The 18,701-nt window shown below is 35.2% G+C and overlaps 1 protein-coding gene across 1 annotated transcript in view; it reads left to right on the forward strand.

Annotated features, from left to right (window-relative positions):
* Window positions 1–1,805: 1,805 nt before the first annotated feature.
* Window positions 1,806–18,701, forward strand: part of Dhc98D (Dynein heavy chain at 89D) — a 138,157-nt gene continuing 121,261 nt past the window's right edge. The window contains exons 1-3 of the mRNA XM_089639143.1: window positions 1,806–1,894; window positions 2,826–3,016; window positions 5,437–5,585. The gene's annotated coding sequence lies outside the window, so the exon portion shown is untranslated. The remainder of the gene's footprint in view (window positions 1,895–2,825; window positions 3,017–5,436; window positions 5,586–18,701) is intronic.

The following is an 18,701-nucleotide window of genomic DNA, read 5'->3' on the forward strand; positions in this document are numbered from 1 at the left end:
TCTCGATTCATTTTATTCAATTTTTTGATTCGGACCCAAAGTTTTTGCATTAATAAATAAATTGTTGAGTTGACTTCTTAGTTTTAAGTTAGATGGGTACTACCACGTTTGTCCAATGGTCAGTTTTTCATTTTGTGTGTGAGCAATCTGCCGAAAACGTATAATTTTTATTATTTATTGAATCGGAATTTTTTTTTAATACACATCATTGCAAGAAATATACCGCCATCTCTGGGCAGCGGTCAATTTTTTTGTACCTCAGAAGTGATTATTAGAAATCCCCTAACGGCTTTGTTATTACATCGTAACTTGTCATTTTGTAATAAAAATAAACATTCGAACGGTACCTACCTTCTGAGCCTCTCACTTTTGACTTCTGACAGAAAGTTTTGCTTTGAAAGTGTCTTCGTAAATTTATATCAACTTTTTTTGTGAAATAATATCAGCATATATAAATGATTATCTTCTAGACAAGTTTTAGATTTGGTTGATGAATTATTTTCAGATAATGAAGTCCCTTTGTCATCATTTAGTGTTCAGGCAACTGCAAAGACATCGATTTGAATATTCCTGATCAATGTGTGAAATTTTACCAAGAAACTAGAAGGCAAATTTCAAGCTTTGTAGAGAGAATACAGGGGAACCTATCACTCTGGGTTTTTAAGCCATTTATATAATTTTCTCTTTTTACAGCCCCAACTGATCTCGACCCAGATGTGGATGGAACGGTGGAGTGGTACACTGTTATGGTTAGCTCTTGATTTTCTTTAATCGTTAAAATTCCGAAACTTTTCATATTCCTTTCCAAAGAACCAACTTCATCTTCTGTGAATGTGTCGACCACATAACATTCACTGTAGTGGTAAGATTCCGGACATATTACATCTAGCTATAGCTAAACTTCCAGAACTTTACAAAATTTCTCAAATCTCCTATTTTCCCTTGACTTTAACTTGACCCAAAATTTATTGCCCTTTTGTTTTTTTGTTGTAGTTCTTTTACACGACTACCTATTTATTGTTTTATTCTTACATATTTTTACACACCATTATTGGATAGTTGGTATTTATTCTTTGTAATTTTGTTATATTTACTCTCTTTCTGTTGTGTACATTACAATAAATAAAATAAAATCATTTTTTAACATTTCAGGATCTTATCCCTTTGTAACTGACAAAAAATTCAGGATTGTCATGTAAAGCTCATATTTATAATCCCGTAGGGCTAGGCGACTTATTGAAATACATGCTCGTGAAGGTACCCTACACAAACACGTTCCACACGTTCAATCGAGACCGGTTCCATTCCCAAAAACAGATTTAATTACTGTCAGAATTTTTTCAAAACAAACTCATGCTTGTACGAAGCTGGTTGTAAAGGGTTCTTCATTGTTTTGCTTTGCACTACCCCTGCATACCTTCTGAAAAAGTATTTTTTTATGTAACCCTACCCCTGCAGTATGCTAGAGTAGAGAGAGATCTTCCGTACGTCATTGACGAATAATCTTCCTTCTCACACGTTTTGTGTGAAAATGAAAAAGACAGAAGATTCAAACCAGAAGATATTAGTACAATGTCGTCATTTACAACCTTTCTCTGGGATAACTAAATGTGGAACCCATTACACTTTCATTACCTTTTAAAAATTCATTATCCTTCTTTAGAAATACGTCCCCCTCATGATGAAGCTGCCCTCACTGGTTGGCCACTTTGGCGAGATTCCGATATCGGGGGTGGAGCCGGACACCAAATTCACTTACATCATTCGGCTCTCCGAGGTGCCCATCCCCACTTTCAAGTCAGAAACAGCCGCCCGCCTCATGCTGCCCGAGTTCTTCACCGTTGGCTCGTGCCAGGCTAGGTTTCTGAGGGCCTCGTCCTTGGTTCTTCACAAGGTAACTTGTTCACTATTATCAGATCAGATATCTTCGCCATAAATCAATAGCTTATACAGGATAGCAATATGAAAATGCACGGTATCCGAAAACACATAGTGCATGCAGGAAACTGGAGAATTTAGTAAGTCAGAATAACAGAAGCGTAGACCATATAATAGTGTAATAGTGAATACACTAGACACATGCCAACAAGTATCGAGCAATAGTTGAACACTAACAGAAATGTCCAAATATATTATTATAGTCGCAAATGATTTAATACATTTTGTTTTGCCGTTTTGACGATTTTGCAATTAATAACAGTTGCTCGTATAATTTTTATTGTGTTTACTAACCCAACCTGAAAACAACTGTTACTAAAACCCCTTCTAAGTGATTTATATGCAGTGACAGGGACAGTTGCCCCACCTTCAGGACTCGAATAACGCAAACAAAGTGATCGTCGGGATAAAGAAGAGGACTGGCTTTAAATTATTGGAGGGAACTGAAAGAGTCGGAGAGAACAATGAATATTCTAAATTATTTTTATAATTTGATTGACAATTATTTTAAGTATTGAAAATTGGTTTGAAATTGAATGGAATATTCTTTCAATGGAATTATGCATTGCGGTATACGTTAATACCTAAAAAATAGAAAATAATTAAAAATAACATAAAATTGTCTTAGAATATGATTTTAGAATAAAAGAGATCTTCTAATGCCTCACACTTTTTGGTTAAAGTAAAAAATATTCACTTTGTTCACCATTTATGCACCTTTGTGCTTTTTAAAACTTACATTCAGTTTCCTATGAGCCACCTTTGTGTTAGTATTTAAAACCTTTTTACCGATCACAGCGCCCTCAATTATTGTCTACTTTTAAATGTCTAACTGTAGGTAAGATCATTTGTAACAGAGGTATAACTTTTCATTGACTGCATTTCAGGCCTACATCACCTGCATGGGTCCCCACCTGCTAGAGGTGAAGGACACCACTGGGGAGACATCCGCTAGTACATCAAAAGATGATGTTCAAACCTCCGGGGTAGTGGGGCAAGTGTCGGAGCTCAACTATCACCACGTCTCACACTACCGCTTCCTGTCTGTGTCCGCACGCCACTTACTCGCGGAAGCCAGGTTATTATTCATCTTGATGATAATACTTTTTGCAAACACAACCAAAGAGCTAACATAACCTCACCTAAATTTATCCTACTACCACTACCCACTCTTAACCTAACCTAACCTAGCCCAAATTAATCTTACTGAAACCATTGAACCCACTATTAAATTTAACACAATCTCTCCTAAGTTCATCCTACTACAACCAGTTTAATCCACTATTAACCTAATCTAATTAAATTTAACATAACATAACATACATATTTATATTTACATACATATTTAACATAACCTTAATTAATTTAATCCTACTACAGTTAGTGAACCCAATCGTAACCTAACCTAAATAAATTTAACATTATCTGACATAAATTAATCTTACTACAAGTATTGAATCCACTATTAAATTTAACAAAACCTCACCCAAATTAATCTTAATACAATCATTGAACCCACTTTTAAATTTAACATAATCTCATCTAAGTTAATCCTACTACAATCAGTGAACCCACTATTAACCTAACCTAATTAAATTTTACATAACTTCAATTAAGTGCATCTTACTACAGTTACGGCCGTTGTTCCCAACATTTCGAACGATCAATCTCAGGGTCCGATCAGCCAAGTGATTTATTCAGTAACGTTCGATTCGCCTGTTTCCAAACATCTTTACTGTTGATTATCTTAAGTGGCCATGCCCACTTTCATAGACAATAAAATGACATCAAAGTTAAAACTTTCAATGCTAAATTAACATTGAAGGAATAATTATTGAATTTATTATTAATGCATATATTTTTTTAAGTACTGTAATACGTAAACCGATATTTAATATTTAAGCGTATGAAATATGTTAAAAATAAAGTATTAGCTTGACTTTAATGCCACCGTGCCTTGGCCTCGCAAATACGTTTCACTCTGTTGACACCGATTCATTGTTACGCGGATGACAGTACAGTTCATGATAGCTTTTTGTTTGATAAGCCCCCAAAGGGCACACAAACTCCAACGGCTCGGAGGGCTTTGAAGCAGAGAATGGACGGTTATCTCGAGAGTATTTCCTCCTGGGGTAAAAATAATCTCCTTGAATTTAATGTTTCAAAGACCCAATCCTGTCTGATTACGTCTAAAAGGGATCCAAATGATAATCTAGTCTCCTTCAACGGAAGCAATCTTCCGAACAGGCCTTCCATTGATATGCTTGGTGTAACTATAAGTGACCAGCTCAGGTACGGGGGCTCCATCGAAGCCAGAGTAAAGTTGGCCTCTCAGAAGCTGGGCGTACTGTACAGGGCCCGCAGATACTTTAATAGTACACAACTGCTCACCCTGTACAAATCGCAAGTGCGCCCTACTGTCGAATTTGGCAGCCATCTCTGATCTGGAGCCCCAAAATACCTGAAAAAAACCCTTGACTCTGTGCAGAAACGGGCGGTCCGTTTGATAGATTCCCCAATCTTAACAAACGGACTGCAATCTTTAGAGCACAGGCGTCAGGTAGGTATGCTGTCCTTGTTCTATCGGTATTACAATGGAAGATGCTCTGAGGAACTAGCATCATTGATCCCTTCGGCACCGGTGCATAGTCGGCAAACATGCCAAACGCACGCCCAACATATGTACACAGTTGACACTTGTCACATGAGAATGGGTCGCTTCTACGATTCGTTCTTAAGTTCAACAGCTCGGCTGTGGAACGAACTGCCGGCCTCTGTGTTTCCTCCCTCCTACAACATGGGACTCTTCAAGACCCATGTTCACTCCTTCCTCTCCACAAAAAGACCCTCCACACAGCATCCCCAAAGATGACATAGGCCCTGAGGGAAATTATTTTCTTCAGGGCCTCCTGTGTGGAGTAAATATAAAAAAAATAAAAAAAATTAAAAAAAACTTTTTTTAAGTAGTCATTTACTGAGGCAAGCTTAATCCAGTAGTTTGGCTTCCTTAAATTGGTTGATCACTTAGTTGTCACTTTTCCGTTGGAAAGAGCATAGTTGTGCGTTTGAGCAGTGTTGAGCCAAAATTTCGGCTCAGTTGTTGATCAGTAGGATTGGGAAGAACGGCCGTTAGTGAAACCACCCTTAACGTAACCTAACTAAATTTAACATAACCTCACATAACTTAATCCTAATACAACCAATTAAGCCACTATTACCTTAACTTAACCTAACTTCAATGAAAGTCACATAAACACACCTAAATTAACCCTACTTTAAACAATCACTAATGAACTCATTACCTTAATGCAACCTAACATATCCGTAACCCCAACCAAACATAAACCTACATCACCTGAGCCAAAATTAACCCTACTTTAACCAACCAACAATAATTACCCTAACCTAAACTAAATTTCCTTGACCAGCTTTTATTTACTTGCAAAATTTTGTTGCGGACAAGAAGTTAGCAAATTTAAATCTGATGAAAATATGAAGTATTTTTTCAGGATTAAAGCCAAGGGCCAACTTCACGTTAGTCCAGAAAAATTAGATGATGTCAATCTGGATAAATCGGAAACACATACCTTGCAAACCTCTAAAGAATTGGCAGACGATTTGTTCGATCTCATCGGAAGCATCGAATGGTAAGTTATTGAAAAGTTTTCACATTGGACTCCCCCATACTTGTAAATGTAACCCTGCCAAATTAATGTGAGATATTGCAACACTGAGGGAATACAAGAAGACACAGCTAATTGGCGCACAGGGGCGTATAACTCTCGCATAACCTTGTAACCCTGATGGGAGGAGTTATCCTCAACCCAAATTCTTATAGACAAAGCTGTTGTGGCTGAAAGCTCAGATCTCATTGGCTCAGAGCAAAAATTATAGTTTGATCTCTCGCTCTCTACCATAGCGACTTGTGTAACAGAAAGAGAAGCCAAGCATGTGTTATGCTGCGATAAAAATTAACGGTAATTTCCAAGACGCCATTTCGAAAGTCAGTTGAAGTTTTTAGCGTAAATATTTTGAATTTTGAAAATCGTCTAACCCATCTAAAAATAATGTTGCGTGCTAGAATTCTTCAAGGTGATAAATTAATGCCGTGTTGTGTTAAAGGTTGCTCAGACGGATTCGATAATCCGGTGCTAGCAAGAAGCAGCAAGAAATACGTTTGTTTGTGGGTGTCATTTCGTAATTGAAAGCAAAAATACGGTACTTTTGGGATTAAAAAAGAATGCTTGGCAACGCTTAATCTTCCAGTCATCATATAATATCCTGTCTATCTCCACCAACTGAAAGAAGGACCCGAACCCGTTGTCAAATACAGGTACTAACCTCTCGTTCTTTGATACAATGTTCCTAATTCCTGAATGTACTTCATTGGCTAATAATTTAATTAATTTTCCTTTTCAGACCTATCCGTATTCCGACGCGATACTATACCACGTATTAGGATGCTAAAACTGCTAAAAAAAGCCACGATTACATCAAACAAGGTCATTTAAACCTCTCCAGAATTGCATCATGTAAGTATTCAGATTTAACCAGCATTTTCCATGATGTTTGCTGACGACAAAGCTGTGGAAATTATATGAAACCCTTACAGGAGAATTTGAATAACTTCTAGTGCTGTGGCAATAATAATTAACACTTAAATTTGTTGAATATGTATTTTGTGTATATATTCTTGTATTTTTGTGCAATGTCAAATTAAATCCTATTAAGTTGTTGCAGTAAGACTGGGTTCGATTCCTAGTTGAGACCGTTACTTTTTATTTTCTGTGTCTTGTTCTGTTTCATGTTTTGTTTAGATATATTAGTATTATCTTTTACTTCAATGATAAATCAATGCTCAATACATCGGTTGTACTGACCCTCTTTTGTATTACTGTCCATTGTCTTTTTGAAAATAAAAAGTATTTTTATGTGTGCATAGCTGTGGGTTTTTTTTATTTTCCTTTAACTGCATTCCAATATTTTTATTTTTAAAATATAATTTTTTTGGCCTAGTGAATGAACAATGTTAGCTGGGTGCAGTCATATTGTCTATGTTTGCACTTTTTTAAATGGCCTTGAGATTTATTTATGGTCCACAATATATTTACCTGTCTGGACCATACAACCGTTTTATCTGTGGTCGTCTGTGGTTAAGGGGGTGACAAAATGGCGCCATACAAAAAGCCCGAAGATATCGATCTAGAGAGTGGTTTATTTATGTTGGCGCAAATCTTTGTATGATGATGTTATGTCTTACCCTACATGATGCCGGAAGTTTCAAAAACCCTTGAAGGAGAAAGACTCCTTCAGCTATTTCTTACTCCAAAAGACCGGTAGAAATTTAAGTGGCTATCGGCTGATGTGAGAAATGTCCATCTCATATCTGACTCACTGACAGACAGTCTGGGTTTTCACTGCCTCTTAAATTCTTGTGCTCTGCCAATAGAATAAGGTGCTCTCGCGGCCGCTGTGCCTGTATATGAAGCATAGGTGGGGCCTTAGACTAAGAGTTAGCGATGAATAAATGCAGTGCGGTGCAAACCACTGAAAATATGGTCAACTAATGGCCGCTCCATTCATTCCCTGATGGAATATAGATATTCCCCTCTGACTCCCCACCATGTTAAAGAAGAAGAACACTAAAAATATGCACCCATTTTTCGGTCACTGTTGGTTTTAACTATTTTAAATCTGTGATAAAATGTGTAGCATATAATTATTATACTGTATCAGACCGGAGTCCTTAACATCGACTGTAAATAGGGGGTGCTGGGTTTTCTAGTCCGTGAGCTGCTGTATGTTCAGGGCCTGATCCGGTTTCTGTAATGTCGTATATCCAAGGAGAGAGCAATCGGTAGTCCAAGAAAGCCCAAGGTCAGAAGTCGAAGGCGATTATAGTGTTTCCAGCGGGAGTAGATGTCTGAAGAGAGATACTTGAGATCGCTATTTGCGCAATATATAAATGGGACCGTGCACAGATCGATGTGCGCGCGTCGGGACCGCCCCATGTTAACGAGGTGCATTTTTGTGCAGCTTCGTGTGTTTTCACGTGACTTTAACAGTCAATATTAAATTTATTTCCCTAGCATTTTTTATGTTTTTATAACAAATTGTACAATATGAATCAGCGGGTCCTCAGCCCGACATTAGTGTGAGGAAATCCTTATAAACACTCGAACGATCGCGCGTCAAAAAACTTTTTTCTCCGATTGCTCGCGGTTTTTTGGCGACGATTTTGAATATTTTCCGCAAAACATTAAAAAAATCAAACCTCCGAATTTTAATACGGAGACATAAAACTGATTGTAGTGCTATACAGCCAATGAATTCACCTATATTTTAATAATTATTCTATATTTTTAGAATTGATAGATAAATTATTAAAAAATCTTAAACTTTATAAATGCGCGAAATTTTCGTTTTTGTGATTTGAAATTGCCGCCAGTGGCAGTTTTAAATATCTTTATAGAATATTTTCTACGTTTTTATGTTCTCTATGGCCTGTTTGATAACCACAGATGCAAGAATATAATAGAAAAATATTTTTTTGTATGTTATGATCTCTTCAAAAGTTTGGTCAGAAAATGATTTTGTAAAATTTGAGTGCGTGACGTGTCAAAATCGAAATCATTGTATTATACTATATAATAAATTTACCACAAAAACTGGTATAACGTTAGGAAGATACATTAACTGTCTACAATTATTAATAAGCATAGTCGCCGTGTTGGCTTTATTTTATTCATTTGATGAATTATACAGAGAGCCTATTTCACGATGTCAAAATCATGGTGCTACTTTTTAAATTAGAACTGGAGATTTGTAACCATGTTTTTATATAACGTGCAAAACGAGGAAATAAGGCTTTAAAGGGACTGGGACACGGTCAAGCGGCTTGATCGCAAGCACGTAGTTTTTTGTCTATGGCACTTTGTGACAAGCATTTTGACCGTGTACCAGAGCTGGCTTGCAAGCATTGCGCAATACTACGTGCTGGCGGCAGGGCTTGATGTGAATTTATATTTTTGTGGGAATAGACAAATAAATATCACGTATCATAAACAATGATATAAATTGAATAAAATTATTATAAAATAGGTACTTAGTTATTGTTTTTGTGTTCAATTTGTAGAAATCCATCTAATTTAAAAATTCTGGAAGTATTTTAGTATTTTTTAATAATTATGACAGCGGTTTTCAAGGTCATTAATAATCAAACTGTAGAACAAATAATTTTCTGAATTTTCAATGGAGAAAACATATTTTTTGTAATAGGGACTGGGACACGGTCAAGCGGCTTGATCGCAAGCACGTAGTTTTTTTGTCTATTGTTGTCTATGCTTAGCGGCTTGCCAGCCCGCATCAAGCCTCTCCGTCAAGCATGGCCACGCCTTCCTGTGATCTGGTCTTCCAGTAGGTATAGTTTATGTGTAAAAGATTTTCATGGTGATAGTTTTTCACAATTGAAGGTTTAATACCTACCTATGTTATTTTTAGGTTATGTATCATCTATTCGGTACATTCGGGTAGTGTATACTTAAAATAAAATAAACCAATAACTTAGCAAACACCATTTTTATATTTAATGCTGATCGGGTTTCACTACAACCGTAGCTTCTTCGGGCAGTATACAATATTCAGTATATATTAAACTCATCAAGTGACATGTGTTCGTTCATATAAACATAATATATCTACTACCTATGCTACGAACAAATATATTTAATTTATTTGAAATTAACATGAATGAAATTAACATCGGTGTCTCTTAGTTAGTAATTAAAATGAAACGCTTTCTGTAGTAAAATAACTTTATTTACTTAATATTAATAATAATTTGTGAATTGCATACAAATTACAAATGAATGAATAGTTTGTTTTGTGTTCTAGTAGGCGCCTACAACGTACATGAGATTTAGAGGTTATTTTTAACAAAACGGCATATAATTATTATCTTATTATTAAGAGGTACATTATAAATATTATTAATGGGAATTTATACCTACTGGCTACACTAAGTAGCTATTCAGCAGGAGCTTACAATATTATATAAAACAGATATCAAAGTACAGCAAATGAAAATTACAGCACAATAATAATGTACATAAAAATATTTTTCTTTGTACTTAAAAAAACTTGTATAATAATTTTTTTTTTATTTATTTATTTATTAGATACAAATAATTACATACATATTAAGGAAGCTTTGGCTGTCCAACTAGGAAATTTACTATTTTAATTGTACGTATGTAGATATTCGAATCTTATTAATTATTTATAAAAATGTTAATTGCATATGTATTTAAAATTCGTGGCTAACAGGAATAATACTAATGTTGCTAGCAGACAACAAGGGAATCATTGCCAGGAATGAAAATTAGTGATTTAAATTTCGCTAGTACCTGCTTACCAAAAATATTGCCATACTAATGAAAATAAATTACAACCGGAATATGCAAACAATTTTTTTTACGATAGAAATAGTCTTGATATTCGAGTTTCTATTCTCGAATCCTACCCCCCCCCCCCCCCGGCAGAAATTTTTTTGCCCCTGTCCTTAGCTATTGCTCCCGCACTCCGAGCGATTCATTCGAATGGATCATTCGATTCTTTTGATGTTTCGGTTTAAAAAAATCGATTATATAAATATTTCGATCATTCCCATCACTATCCCAGTCCCTTTAATAAGAATACCGCACAGCACAAGAGTATCAACTGCTCCCATCTGGAGCCAGTGAGACTATGACATTCTAAAATATTGATAAACTATTGACATTCTAAAATATTGATACTTATTATTAAAACACATGAATAGAATAGAGCGACAAGACCAGACCAGATCACAGGAAGGCGTGGCCATGCTTGACGGAGAGGCTTGATGCGGGCTGGTAAGCCTCTAAGCATAGACAATAATAGACAACAATAGACAAAAAAAACTACATGCTTGCGATCAAGCCACTTGACCGTGTCCCAGTCCCTTTTTTCAAATGAGATATATATCATAGATATAAACATTGCCACCTTCTGACAGCTACCTTAAGGTCAAGCTACATAGGGTAAATCGGAATATGTAAAATGATGATAAATTTGTATATATATATCAAACCTTTGTATGACCGTAGAATGGCAAATAATATCATAGTGATAATTTTATATCTAAACGCAAAGGTATCGAAAAAAATGGGGGAGGGGAAAATAATTGATTTATTTATTAAGGCGAAATAGGTAGACTTGACCTGAAATTTGGCATTTTTGAGGCCACTTTTAGACGTATGGACACTTTTTTGAAAAAAACGCAAATTGATTTCGAAAGATCGTTATTTTATCTTGTAAAGTAAGATGTAAAATTTTGAAAAATAATATTATTTTCATATCATAATAAAGTGTTACCGTTGGACGATGCGCAGATTTGTTGCATTTTCAAAGGTGAAGTTGTATTATACAACAAATATTATTATTAGAGAATTACAACTAACAGGAATTTGCGAAACTTTGAATGAAATGGACGAGAGAAAATCGCGATCTAAAAATGTAATAATGTTCAATGTTCCTGAAAGCTCGGGTAATTCTCAAACTGCAACAATGAGTGAAGATCTGAATAATGTCAAGAATATTCTTAACAATGTTGATAATGTAGATACCTCGCTAATTAAAGTGTATCGATTGGGTAAGAAGGACACTAATAAAACACGCCCCATCAAGGTCGAACTGTCCGATAAATATCAAGCCAGAACTGTTCTACAGAAAAAAGGAATACCGTATGGAAATGTAATTATCAAGACCAAGAACGACTTAACAATGCTTCAACGGCAAGAAGTACAAAACTTGTGGAAGGAGCTGGAAGATCGAAAAAGCAAGGGAGAAAATAATTTAATTATCAAATATATCAACAATAGACCCAAAATTATAATAAATATACCAAAAAACTTATAACCGCGCCACGTTACATCTTCTACCAGAACGTCAGGGGACTTCGGACTAAACTCAGTGACTTTAGAACTAATGCACCCACCATCACACAGGACATCATCATACTCTCTGAGACCTGGCTGGAACCATCGATATACTCAGCGGAGCTCGGTCTACCTAACCACAGTATCTACCGAGTTGACCGAAATCGGAACACCAGCTCCAAATCAAGAGGAGGAGGCGTCCTGATAGCAGTAAATAAAAAAATTTCATCGAAATTATTAAAAAACAAAAACAATGATGTTGAGCAAATTTTTGTAATGTTAAACGATAAATCCAAAAAAACTATCATCGGATGTGTATATATTCCACCAAATTCTAATATAATAATGTATAAAAATCACTGTGAAGATGTCGAGCTACTCAAATCTAACCACCCTAATCACAATATTATAATTTGCGGTGATTATAACCTACCTAATTGTAAATTTAATGATTTGGATTACTTACCATTAACGGCGTGCGAGAGAGAAATCTTAGACATGTCGAACTATTTAGGTCTATTTCAATGTAACAATGTGCTGAATTGTAGTAATCGGACACTTGATTTAATTTTTTCTACTGATGAGGGTATAAAAGTCTATGAGTCAGCCGAATCCTTTGACCCAATTGATAGTCACCACCCTCCACTTACAATACTAGTACCTATTACAATAGAGTGTGACCCTCTAATTAAAAATTGTAGTCGTAATTTCATTAATGCTAATTACCAGTACATTAATCATGCACTTAACAAAGTAAATTGGTCTGTTCTCAAGGAAGGTGATCTCAACTATAGCGTAGAACTATTTTACTCTCAACTGAATAGTATCATTTCCGACACAATTCCTCTAATTCATCATAAAGTACGAAAGTATCCGATATGGTTCAGCAAAGAATTAATTCAGTTAATTGTTATTAAAAAAGAAACACATAAAAAATATAAAGAACACAGAACAATTCCCAACTATACGGCATTCAACAATATTAGAAGAGATTGCAAAAAAATGACAAAAAGATGTTATAAAAATTACATTAATTCGGTTGAGAACACGATACTTCATGATGTAAAATACTTTTGGAAATACACAAAATCAATGAAAAACAATGATGCTGGTATTTCTGGTAATATACGTTACAGACAAAATAGCTCCAGTAAAATTTATGAAATTGTTAACATGTTTGCTGATTACTTTAAGGACGTGTATGAACCTGATATTCCAGATGACTTAATTCCTTACTTCAATTCGGATATAAATTTACACTTATCGCAAATACACATTGATATTGAAGACATTATAGTCTGTATTAAATCACTTGAACCCAAAACGAGCTCGGGACCTGATAAGATTCCTTCCATCTTACTTAAGAATTGTGTCCAAAGTTTATCTGTTCCGCTTAATATACTGTTCAACAAGTCACTCTCCACAGGACACTTTCCACAAATATGGAAACTTAGCTACCTAACTCCTGTATTTAAAAGTGGTGATAAATCCTTTGTTGAAAATTATCGGCCTATCTGTATTCAATCGTCTATACCTAAACTTTTTGAGAAATTGATTCTTAAGAAAATCAGCTTCTTTGTAAACTCTTGTATCGCAACTTGTCAACACGGCTTTATCTCCGGCAGATCAACTTTGACTAACCTAACATTATATGAAAATTTTATTTCCAATGCACTTGCCAACAAACAACAAGTTGATTCTATATATACCGACTTCAGTAAGGCGTTTGATAAGGTCTGTCATAAAATCCTCATTAATAAACTTTTGAAACTCGGCATTAATGGAAACCTTTTATCTTGGTTTAAGAGTTACCTACTTAGGCGTCAGTTAACTGTCTGTATTAATGATCACTTATCCTACATGTTCGAAGCTACCAGTGGCGTACCCCAGGGTTCGCATCTTGGTCCTTTACTTTTTAATTTATTCATTAACGACGTAACAAACATATTCACCCGTGTTCTCATTCTAATGTTCGCTGATGATATGAAGATATATAGAATTATTGACAATATCGAGGACTGTCTAACACTTCAATCTAATATTAATAGCTTTTACGATTGGTGTCTTAAAAACAAATTAACTCTTAATGTAAAAAAATGTCAACTTATGAGATTCCACAGAAAAAAAAACCCATTTTTGTTCACCTACTTTCTCAATAATCACACCTTATTATCTGTGGATGAAATAAGAGACCTTGGTATAACATTTGACACTAAATTAACATTCATTAAACACATTAATAATATAACCAGTAAAGCAATGCAAATGTTAGGATTTGTCTTACGGATTTCAAAGGATTTTAAAAATTTAAAAACTGTCAAATTACTTTACACTTCACTTGTTAGAAGCCAACTAGAATTTAACACCACCATTTGGAGTCCTTACTACAGTGTACATGAGAATTCCCTTGAGCGAGTCCAACATAAATTTTTACGTTATATTAATTTTAAATTGGGAATATTCGTCGAAAACATTAATTACCCCTCTCTGTTACAATTATTGGGACTCGATACATTAAAAGAAAGAAGAATTTGTTTTGACCTATTTTATTTATTTAAAATCGTTACCAACCTGTTGAACTCCCCTGAACTTCTTTCGTTAATATGTTTCCATGTACCTAGTCGATCAGTTCGTTTCAAATTACCCTATCATTGCAACAATACAGGATCTAACGCTGAACTCAATTCCATAATAAATCGCCTACATGTACTTGGTAATAAATATGTTTTGGATGAATCTATAAACATTACTAGCTTAACCTCATACAAACACTATTTAATTAAAACTGTATGTCAGCGCTTCTCAGATTGATTATAATCAAATATAGTTTTAAAGTATTAATTTATCCGGGATTTATTGTATATGAATTGTTTATATATTTATATATATATATATAAATATATAAACAATTGTTGTATTGTATTTATAATAACTATTTCTATTGTTCTCTTTTATGTATTTTATATTTATATTTTTTTTATCTATGTATATTCTGTATTAATATGTATAACAAATGTTATTTTTTTGTAAAAGCCGCTATAATCGGCGTTAATAAATAATAAATAAATAAATAAATAAATAAATATTTCAAATCATATAATAATACAGTATAAACAATCAATAAATTATCTATCATATGTATGTATAAGAATTTTGTTTTTATTTCAAATAAAATTACTAATAAATAAATCCGAGCACGCGTTTTGTGACGAAAATCCCTCAATTGGACTATTTATTTATGGTCTTACAAATTGGTATAGTTCAGATTTTTTTAGAAAAATGATTTACCAAGACATTATTGAAACATTAGAAATAATTTATGACCAAAAAATATATTCTTAAAGTATATAATAGTAATTAATTTCGATTCGCGTTTGTTGTTTGTGATTAACCCCGGCGCAAGCCGAAATTTTATCATTCCCCGCTGCGACAGGGCGGCGAGCGGACGTCTATTCCACGCCAGTCTACTTGATAACATTTTGAAGAAATTCCTCGCTTAAAAATGAGGAGGAAAATACCCTCGAAAAAAAGTTTTATTAGATAGCACAAATTACGACATCAAAAACGTACGTGGGAGATATATTTCAGAAAAAATAAAGGTTAGTGATATTTAATTATCCGTGTACATTGTACGTACTTAACTCTTAAACCCTACCACCCTGGGAATGTAATTATTCCTACCACGGGGTGCTGAAGTACCCCGGGCAGAAAAAAATTAATAAAATAAAAGTATTTGATATTTAAAAAAATATTATTTGTATTATGGCAAAGTTATAAGAAAAGACAATAAAATTTATTAATATAAACTACTATACATTTTTGTCGTCACATGAACGACAGATTTTGTATTGATGGTCAACACAAATATGGCGGCGACAAGTGTTACATACAGATCGAGATTTTCTGTCCTTTGTGCCCGGACAAAAACAGCAGCGACCAGCTTTGAGATTATCAAAGACCGACCTATGATCTTCACTATGAATATTCAAGACTCCTCGTATAGTTACCCTGATATCCCGGGGTAAACTTGGCCATTGAAATTTCGCTCTCATATAAGAATATATGAGTGCCATTGACAAACTCTTAAGAAATTTACGCCGCTTAGTTATTTTATCTTTATCAATGTTAGTTGACAGCTTGAATAAGACCCAAGAGTTGACAACAACGGCATTTAGCAACCCGTAGAAGAGAAACATGGGCCACCTTTTGGTCTTCCTGGACGTTGAGTACTTCTTACAAAGTTGGTCGAACACATCCACCCCGCATTTGGTTTTACTATAGAAATGTACTATTTCTGGAAGGTACACTTCATTATCCTTGTCAGGGCTGTCATGCATGGTGGACAGCATGATTACAGCTTTCTTTTTAGCTGACTTCAGAGGACAATACGACAAAAGTGTGAGAGGTCCGTCGTAGGCAAACATTGAGGTAAATCTTTCTCAATTTTTAGTGTCCAAGTATACACGAGGAATTTCTCGTTTATTCTTCTTTACACTTCCAACTAATGTTATCCATTTTTCCAGTAACTTCTTGGCCGTGGGTATAGACGTGAACCAATTGTTACATGTCAGGTTTCTGTTAAGACCTTGTACGGGAGCAGTCAGTTCCATAACATTATTATGACATTTTCTGTACAGAACTAATGGAGAATCTAGCACACGAACCAAGTGCCTTTCTTCTTCATTTATACCAGTCCCATCATTGTCAGGCACTAAATACTCTTCATCTCCTTCCACTTGATCACCGTCTTCATGAGATGGGACTTCAGAATGGTCCCTGAAATCCTCGATAACACCGTCGGGCTCATCTTCTGAATCTTCTCCTAGGTTTAGCTCTTCGTCGTCAGAAACCAACAAAGCAGCTGCAATTTTACCCCCCCCAAGATTTCGAGTCTGGGATTCCATATCTGAAAACAATACTACACCTCATTACACTGCATACACTGTCATTACATTCATAACACATTATTAGTCCATGAATGTCTCGTTACTGGGCGCAGGCCCTCTCTATCAACATTGTACTCTAGCCATTATCACAAAGTAAAGTAAATAATGTGTAAACTTACCAGAGAGGTGTCGAAAAACAACTTCAGTAATTCAAGTATAACTGGAAGGAAGAACTAACACTATTCCTACCACGGGGTACTGGGGTACCCCGGAACACCTGTGGACGCGACTGCACTTGCCGGGAGGTCACGGCTTACCAACGTACTTACGTGCCATTTATCGAGAGTAGATTAGCTAGAGCGATTTTTGCAACAGTGCAATATTGTCAAAATTGTTGATATTTTAAACACCAGGGGGGTACTCCAGTACCCCAGGTAGGGTTTAAGAGTTAAATGGTACAGAGTCGTTCGAAAGAATCATTCAGAATAAGCACATATTTTTTATAACATTTGGCGATAATTTTGTGTTGTTTAATTTCCAGGGAAAAGAATCAACTATGGACAGGAGTTTATGTCTGCCATCGTTTTTTCATGTATAAATGTTAAAACTTATGCCAAAGTACGTGAAACTGTTTGTGATTGGTAGTCAAAAAGTGACACGAACCAAATGAATTTCGATTCGTGATGTGCGACTCAAATCATTTTTTTGTTCATAATTTCTCTTTTATTGTCCAATTCACTATTACATTGGTATAATTCAACATATTTAATATTTTTTGTGTTACTTTTTGTCAGTTTCATAATGTCATATTGTGAATTGAGCTTCTTGTTTTAGGAAAAAAACAAGGTTATTTTTGACATACTAACCTATAATTTTTCAAGAAAGGTGACAGCTCCAACCCGGCCAACTACCGCCCCATAGCGATCACATCAGTTCTGTCCAAAGTGATGGAACGTGTGATCAACGACAAACTGCTCACATACCTCGAGAAGAACAAAATTATCAACGACCGTCAATACGGATTCCGGCGGAACCGCTCGTGCGGTGATCTTCTCGCGTATGTGACGCATGTTTGGGGGCGGTGCCTGGAACGTCACGGCAGGGCCGTATTTGTACTTTTCACAAGTATAGGCCACTTCGTTTGCGCCGCCCCCTACCCCCTTCTTGGAAATTGTCACCGATAATATCTATCATAAAAAAAAAATAATAATAATAAAACATAATCACCCACTTTTAGGCTGCCATTAGGTGACACGCAATTTTCAAAATAAATATTCAAATGTAGGAAGTAGGTATTCAAAAATAAAATAAACTTTAAACTTAAAATTTAATTTAATTAGTAAAATTTAATAACAAGAATTACAATTTTTTTATTGACAAAATCATCTATAATATCTTCATAGCTTATAGTATTCATTAAGTCTGCTTCAATGCTCGGAAGAGCCAAAGAGTTAAGTTTTTCTTGCGACAGTGAAGACCTTTGGTAATTTTTCACACGCTTTAAACAGGAAAAACCCCTTTCTCCAGAAAAATTTGTGGCCGGGGTGCAAAGTGCGATGCGGAGAGCTATATCCAAGTTTGGATAAACATTACACAGAGATTGTTTCCTCAAAAACTTCCAAAAAAAAAGATTCAGTAATGATGTCGATTCAGGTTTCTCTGCCGTCTTATTAGAGGAAATGTGACTACAAAAGTGTACACATTGCTGAACTAAATCGTCTTCTAAATCAGGGGTCTCCAAACTTTTCAGCCGGAGGGCCACATTGACTACTCCAGTGAGTTCGGAGGGCCAAAACCGTTTTAATTTCTAGACACCCATATTTTCTGTCCTAGGGGGGGGGGGTAGACAATAGAATTTTCAGGGATGAAAATATAGCTTTAGATAACGTAGCTTTGAAGATAATTTTCGATACTCGTTTCT

The sequence above is a fragment of the Hesperophylax consimilis genome, chromosome 13, assembly GCF_061612785.1.
Source record: "Hesperophylax consimilis isolate HC1 chromosome 13, BYU_Hcon_1.0, whole genome shotgun sequence".
Taxonomy (NCBI): Eukaryota; Metazoa; Arthropoda; class Insecta; order Trichoptera; family Limnephilidae; genus Hesperophylax; species Hesperophylax consimilis.